Below are 7,955 nucleotides of genomic sequence, written 5' to 3' on the forward strand. Positions count from 1 at the left end.
CTTTCTGCAATGTTTCCTTATCTACTTGACCAGATCTACCCAGAGAGGAGCCCAATCGCACTGACTCTTCCTATTGAATTTCATTAGCCAGAGAAATCAGGCTCAGATTGCAGGAGGGGAGAGTGAGGTAGGTCAACACACCTGGACCAAGTTTTGTCCATACACCATTGTCTTTTTTTTTTTTTTTTTTTAATGTTGCTGGGGATTAAACCCAGGGCCTTCCGCATGCAAGAAGGCAAGCACTCTACCAACTGAGCTATATCCCCAGTCCCACCATTGTCTTTTATTTCAGTCCTATCCAGTATTCCAAAGAGAACCATAAATCCATTTATAAACCGTCATCTCTCCTTTAGCCAACAGACTTTGGCCCAGGTCATTTTATGTTCTCCAGGCCAGGTGAATTCCCAGAGTCTCTTACTACCCACTAAATGGTAATCTACATTCCCTGTTCTCTTCCTCCCAGGGAACCACTGGAAGGCAAAGCGGGGAGTTTCCTTTTTGCCCCCTACTGTCGGGAACTAGAAGGAAATTCTCCTTCAAAGATTAGCCTGACAGCCCCCTGGGAGACATGCTGCCCTGAAGGCATCCTACAGCTACCTATCTCCCTGGAACACTCTGCGGTTATCAGGATCATCAGACATCTTGCAGCTGGCAGTTTTACCCACCCACATCCAGCAATTGCGAAGAGCTTCCCCATCCCCAGCATATAAATACCCCTGTGTGAAGAATAAAAGTTTGCAGCTTGATCAGAACTTTTGTCTTGCTGTCACCTTTCGTGTCTCTTGTCCCTTCATTCCTCCCCATCGAGGTTCGCTGCCCACGTTGATGTGTTCTGCCGGACGGGACACCCTACACTATTTTTTTCTTACTGGTTGACAAATTTAAAAATTTGCCATTTTGGGGTGGGCTGACGATGGCCTCCAAGCAGATATCTACCTAAAATCCCTGGAAGCTGTGAATATTAGTTAGCTTACAGGGAAAAAATGTGGTTAAAGTTAGGCAGAGGAACTCACATGGATCACTCATGTGAGTTGGCCCTTATGCATTCACCTGTATCCTTAAAAGAGAGGGGGAGATTTAAAGATGGATGCAGGTTAGCAACACCTGTGGTTACTTGAAGAGGCCAGGAAGGACCCCCTTCCCTGGGGTCGGCAGCTCTGCCGACACCACACCTGGACTTCAGACTTCTGGCCTCCAAATCGGTGGGAGAATAGATTTCTGTTGCCTTAAGCTTGTCACAGCAGCTGGAGGACAGGAATCCATCATTTATCTAAATACATCGGAGCCCACATTAAATATAAGGAAAGCCATCTAGAGGAGGAATATCGGGTTCCATAGTCAAATAATCAAAACTGCAACGTAGAAAAAGAGAAGCCGATAGCCTTTGGTAGTCAGTCGAAATGAACCCCGAAGAATGATCCCTGTTGAGCTTGCTCTTGATGGACAGTTCACTTACAAAATTTTCACTCAACTCCCTGCGTCAGTTCTTTAGAGGGACCAGGGGTCTCTTCATTAAAATGGCTGATCAACTTATTAGGATTATAGACACACACACAGTTGATTGGTTTTATTGTCCTGACATTTGCATGAAAGTGCATGATTTATAAAGTAGGAGACCCACTGAGCCATTTGTTTCTCAAAACAATGCAATAAAAAGAAAATGACGCATAAAAGTTGACAGCATCTCCGGGTAACGTCTCAGTAGATCAAATGACACCGTTCTTCTCGGTCTCTGCATATCCCAGGTGTGAGGAAGAATTGACCTTTGGCTTGATTTATTTTTCTGCGGGTTATTCAGTTGCTCGCCTTGTGATTAAAAGAGTGAATGCCCTGAAGATATTTTCTGTTCCTCTCTGAGAAGAAAGAGCATGCCTGTGGTGGAAAATTTTCACATCAGATGACTGTAATTAACCTTGGTGTGGACACCAGGGGCTCTGCTCCAGGGCTTCTGCGCTTTGGAACCAACTTCATCCAGAGAGGGCTTAGTGAAATGTCTAACCTGATTCTCTTTTGAAGGTGGAAGTTGCTAAGAACAGAATGCTGTGGCCTATTCAAAGATGGTTATTTCCCCTCCTCCCGATGGAAGGAGGAGGGTTTTCCAGTTCTTCACTGTGACAACCTGGCAGGGTCGCTGGAGATGGCATTCCCAAGAGTTTGGCACCGCCCCCTAAGACTGGCCCCTCCCCTGGACTTCCCAACTCTCCACCTTGTCCACAGGGAGCCTCCTGCTGGTGCCCAAGCTTCTGCGCCTGGCTCTCTGCTCTGTCGACTCGTGGCTCTCTGTTGTGGCTCTCTGTAGCTGCCTGTTTATCTCTCCAACTTTGGGGGCAGTGATCAGCCCTCCACCTGAGTTCTCTGATGATTCTGAGAATAATGGTTGATTTTTCACTCTATTCAGTTTTGTTTTGTTTTTGTGGTGCTGGGGTTTGAACCTCAGGCCTTGTGCATGGAAGGCAAGCACTCTACCCACTGAGCTATGTCCCCAGCCCTGTTCAGCTTGTATTTTTTTTCTTTTTTTCTTGAGGTATGGAAGGGACAGGCTACTTCCACATTCCTGATGTGCATGACCAGAAACCAGAAATCCAAACTGTCTGAAGAAGGGCTGGCTGGCTTTCCCTGTTTTAAAACTCAAGAAGGGGTCAGTGTAGGCTCTGGAATCAGACGGTCTCTGTCACCATCGATGGACTCTGCCCCAGAATCGCGCAGTGGGTAGAACTGGGTCCCATCCCCAAATAAAGTCCTAAGGCCCGATAGCTGTGTTACTTTGGTTTGGAAATAGGGCCTTAAAGATCATGTACGAAGGTCAAGGCTCCTGTGTTTTCTCTCATAGGTGGAAGCTAGAGAGGAAAAGGGAAAAGACAGCCCTGAGGGACATCTGGTGATAATCGAAATCAGTAGAGTAGGGGAAAGAACCAGGGGAGGGGAGGGGGAGAGGGAAAGGGCAACACTGGGGAGTGGTATTGGCCAAATTACATGGTTATACTGTGGGTAGGTATGAATATCTAACAACAGTCCCACCATGGCGTACAGCTGTGTAAGGCACCCATAAAAATATGGAAAAAAGGACATTGTTTCATCATTGAATGATTTCCTCCATTGGCTCCTTTATAACCTTCTGGAATTTTCCCTCTTTTGGCCTATATGGGAAGCCTCCTAGATAGCTCCCACCTCCTTTCTCTGCCCTCCGTCCCATTGTGGTTTCATCTTCTTTGATAAATCAATTAAAAATTCTTTCTTTTCCCCAGTGGCTCCGGAGGCTGAGGCAGGAGGATTTCGAGTTCAAAGCCAGCCTCAGCAACTTAGTGAGGCACTTAGCAACTCAGTGAGACCCTGTCCCTAATAAAATATTTAAAAAGGGTCTGGGGATGTGGCTCAGTGGTGAAGCACCTCTGGGTTCAATCCTGAGTACCAAAAAAAAAAAAAAAAAAAAAAAAACCTAATAATTTTTTTTCCCTTAATCTTTCAAGCTCAACATGAGCCCACCTGCCCTTCAGACATAACCCATGGCTTTTTCATGGACCTTTAAAAAATAAAGCAGACCAAGTACACAGAAATGGATGTTGCCTCGAGAATGTTCACAGTGAACATGTCCCGGTTCAGCACCCAGATCAGGAAACAATATAAGCAGCTTCCCTGAAGTCCCCTCTCCCCCCTCACTCCCAGTGCCCCCCAAAGGTGTCCACAAACTGGACCCCCAACACCACCTGTTGTCACAGGGTATTTTTTCATCCACAAACAGTGCTTGAAAGAATATCACTGTATATTTTATATATATATATATATATATATATATATATATATATATATATATTTTTTTTTTTTTGCATATGGGTGCTTTTGTTTTGTGGTGTAAATTTCTAAAAGTGGCTTTTTGTTCAAGGGATGATTTGGTAAATTAGTGTATATCCATATCACTATTTTAGCAATTTACAGGAGCTATGCAAACTCCACTTTCATGCCTCCTCCTCATGCAGCTTACTGAGTTTTTTCCTGTCTGGCTGCTCAGGGCAATGATTGACTTCCGTTAGACGCCAATTTTTGCATCATTATAGATATTTAAGTAGAAGGTGGCCTTTGTGAGGAACGTGATCCAGAGACTCAGGAGCCTGTAAGCAGACTTACGGTAAGCTTTGTGGGAGTTTTTAAATGTCGTGAAATCAAGTTTATGATCTTGAGTTTATATGAATAGATAAAACCTTTTAAAGGGTTTTCTGCCAGATTGTCTAATGGAAGTGATGCTCCACAATTAAGAAAGGTAGAGTAAGGGGGAACCACTGAATTGTGCATAAATGACATTAAGTAGTCTTTATGCTCCTCTGACTTTTATAATTGGAGTCTCCTATTGTTTGCCCCCCAGGTCTGAGAGGTGCCCATTCTCAGCACCAATATCCAGCTCCACTCTCTGGTCACGGAGCCTGTATTCCCTAGACATGAACCAAGGCCACCACCTTTCATGCTGCACATAAACTGATAGTAGCTTTCCTTCCCTCTCTGAGATGGAACAAGTAACAAATTTTCACTGAAACTCCGTGGTAGAGGCTCATGGTTTTTTCTCTCTCCAAAAATGTCAGCCTTACATTTTTATCCATGTGGTTTCACCAAAGTCTCCAGACCAAAGTCGTGTGTGTGTGTGTGTGTGTGTGTTCAGTAATTCAATTTATTCCTTCATCCATCCAGCATGTAATTTAGGGAAGGTCTGGATTTCACCTGGGCTCTCGTAGCACAATTTCAGCTCCTAGGGAAACAAGCCCTTGACTTGAAGTGGTGTGGGGTGGCAAGGTCTGAGTTCCGAGTCACCTGGCCAGGAGTTCAGCCCCTGCCTTCTACACAATCTCACGGATAGCTGAATTAAAAAAGGAGGTAGATAGTTCAGCATGTTGTTAAATTTACTATTCTAGGAAGTATTTATATTCCATGGAGAAGAGTAACCTAGGTCTCAATACCACATTGCTGGAAAAATACACAAGGCTTAGCTTCCTTTTTTTTTTTTTTTTTTTTTAAATTGATACTAGGGATTGAACCCAGGGATGCTTAACCACTGAACTATATCCACAGCCTTTAAAATTTCTTGTTTTTGTTTTTTGTTTTGAGACAGGGTCTCTCTAAATTGCTTAGGGTCCCTGAAGTCAGAACTAAGCCTGAGGTGGATAGAGAACCATGGTTACTTGGTTACTGGAGGCTGAGTGGGTGGGGACAGGAAGTGGAGGGGGGCTTGACACAGGTGCCAAAATAGTCAGGTGGAGAAATAAACTCTGGTCCTCTGAGGCCAGGCATGACATGGTGACTATAGTTTACAGCAACTTAGAATACAATGTATAAAAGACTGGAAGAGAGGAGTTCAAACATTCCCAACACAAAGATCTATAAGGAGGGGCTGGGATTGTGGCTCAGTGGTAGAGTGCTCGCCTAGCAAGGGCGGGACCCAGTTCGATTCTTACGCACCACATAAAAATAAAGGCACTGTGTTGTGTCCATCTACAAAAAAGATATTCTCTCTCTCTCCTTAAAAAAAAAAAAGATTTAAGGAGATGAGAATGCTAAGTATCCTGATTTGACCATTCCCTATTATACACATGTATTAAATGATCACATTGTAGCTCCTCAATATATACAATTATTATGGAAATTAACAATATGAAAAATAAAATAGGGATATTATAATTTACTAAATATGGCCATTCGAAGCATAAAGAGAGCTCATGCTTATTTTAAGAATAAAAACACTGAAAATAATTTTTATTTTTATTTTTTGAACTAAACAGAATTTATTTCCAAGCTTTCTGAAGATTATCACAAACATGAAATATCCTTTTAAAAGTATCCAAAATTAAATCAAAGGCACATCATCTAAGTAAAACACTTGTGATGTGAAGAATTCTTTTAGGTCACGATGTTTTCACATTACTTTGTATTTAATCATTTGCAATGTTCTGTATGTAGGCCACATTTAAACATTTTTTAAAGACATAAAATAATGTAGTATCTTTTACAAAGTGCAATCACAACTATAGAGTAAAGGAACTTAAAAAAGAGATCAAATCTGCTGCATACATAAGATGGGGTAACCTAATATACTTCATAACACGAATCTTTCCAAACAAGTTTACTAAGGAATGTCTCCTGTATTTGGGGTTAAAGAAAACAATCTTCTCATTTAGAAAAATCAAGGCATCATTTGATTAGTAAAGTCTATTCTTTTCCCCCAATTTTATACTTTCTTGTCTTCATTTAGTGATTGTCAATTTATGAAAAGTATAAAAATCTTAGGAACAAAAAATTACAAATATTCCATTTTTAATAAACAAAAGTGTTTTCCTTCCTAAAATCTAAACACCCAGCAAATCAAACATACATGATATTCTAGGTTTAGCAACATCCTTAACTCATGTATTAAAGAGGTGTAGTTAGGTATGTTTGGTGGTAAGGTGTTTGTTTATCTTAATACAAAGCACTTCACCAGGACGGCCAGGCCATTATTATTTAAAACAATCCTATTTCTTCACTCAGTTTCCTTACTTGAGTAGAAAAACATAAATTTCTGTAGAATTTTGGCTGTCAGACCAGGCCACAGGAGAGGTCTGAGATATCTCAGTCATTTGACTAAAGGAAGGTGTTTTCTTGTGACTTGGAGGCAATCAGGCATTACTTGGTGCTCATAGGCACCCACCCGCAGAGCATCCTTGCTGGCATTCGGCAGGCGGTGCCGGGGCAGCTGAGCTGCAGCTGGAGAGACCCCATCCCTTCCACAGGCCTCCAGCTGCAGCGGCTCCCCCAGGCGCTGCAGGGACGAAGAAGCTGCAATGAATTGAAAAAATGCCCATCTCCAGCTCCTTTAGGGAATAAGAACCACAACTCTTGGGAAATAATAACTAAAGGAATTTTAATAGGTGAGATTGTTGGTTCTAGATCTTTTTGAATGCAAGATGACTCTGAGGAGCAGTTGCACCTCATTTTACAATTGCCATTTCTTATCTCACAATTATGGCATTCTTGTTGAAGGGGCACATTGTGCCTTATTTTCGGTATCATCCACGGTTACCGAAGGTCCTGCCTGCAATAGCCAGGAATGGATCCTGTCTGAAGGACAACAGCCTCTTGGGGAGGCCCCTTGCTGAGCATCGATTGGTTTGGAGTTGAGGGAGGGAACTGGGCACTATAAGCAGAGTAAGGCCTACACTCTGACATACTTAGAAAGAGTGCGAAATTGATATTTACAGTTGGCTTTTACATGTTGTTGGTGTGATTTTGGAAAGATCCTTTTTCCTCCTTTAACCTTAGTGTCAGAATAGAGGACACATAGACTAATCCACAAAATTACAATTATCATATATTAGACAAAGTTGCCAAAAACATGCATTGGAGAAAAGATAGGCTCTTCAACAAATGGTGCTGGGAAAACTGGAAATCCATATGCAACAAAAGGAAGTTAAATCTCTATATCTCATCATGCACAAAACTCTACTCAAAATGGATCAAGGACGTAGGAATAAAACTGTGTTTAATAGAAGAAGAAGTAGGCCCTAATCTCCATCATATGGAATTAGGCCCCCAACTTCCTTAATAAGCCTCCTATAACGCAAGAATTAAAACCAAGAATCAATAAATGGGATGGATTCAAACTAAAAAGTTTCTTCTCAGCAGAAAAAACAATCTCTGAGGTGAATATACTTTGTATACAATCAGAGATATGAAAAATTTGTGCTCTATATGTGTAATATTAATTGTAATGCATTCTGCTGTCACTATATAAATAAAAAATAATAAAAAAAGGAATAGAAATACTGGCACCTAAACTCCCTTGCTTTTTTCCACCTTTAGTCTTTCATTCTTGGTCTCCCTTGGCTCTCAAATATGAAAACAAACAAACAAACAAACAAACAAAACAAACAAACCAGATCTTTCCAAACACATTAACATCACAAATCATCAACCTTGCTATTAACTAAAGAACTGAA

The sequence above is a fragment of the Urocitellus parryii genome, chromosome 15, assembly GCF_045843805.1.
Source record: "Urocitellus parryii isolate mUroPar1 chromosome 15, mUroPar1.hap1, whole genome shotgun sequence".
NCBI lineage: Eukaryota > Metazoa > Chordata > Mammalia > Rodentia > Sciuridae > Urocitellus > Urocitellus parryii.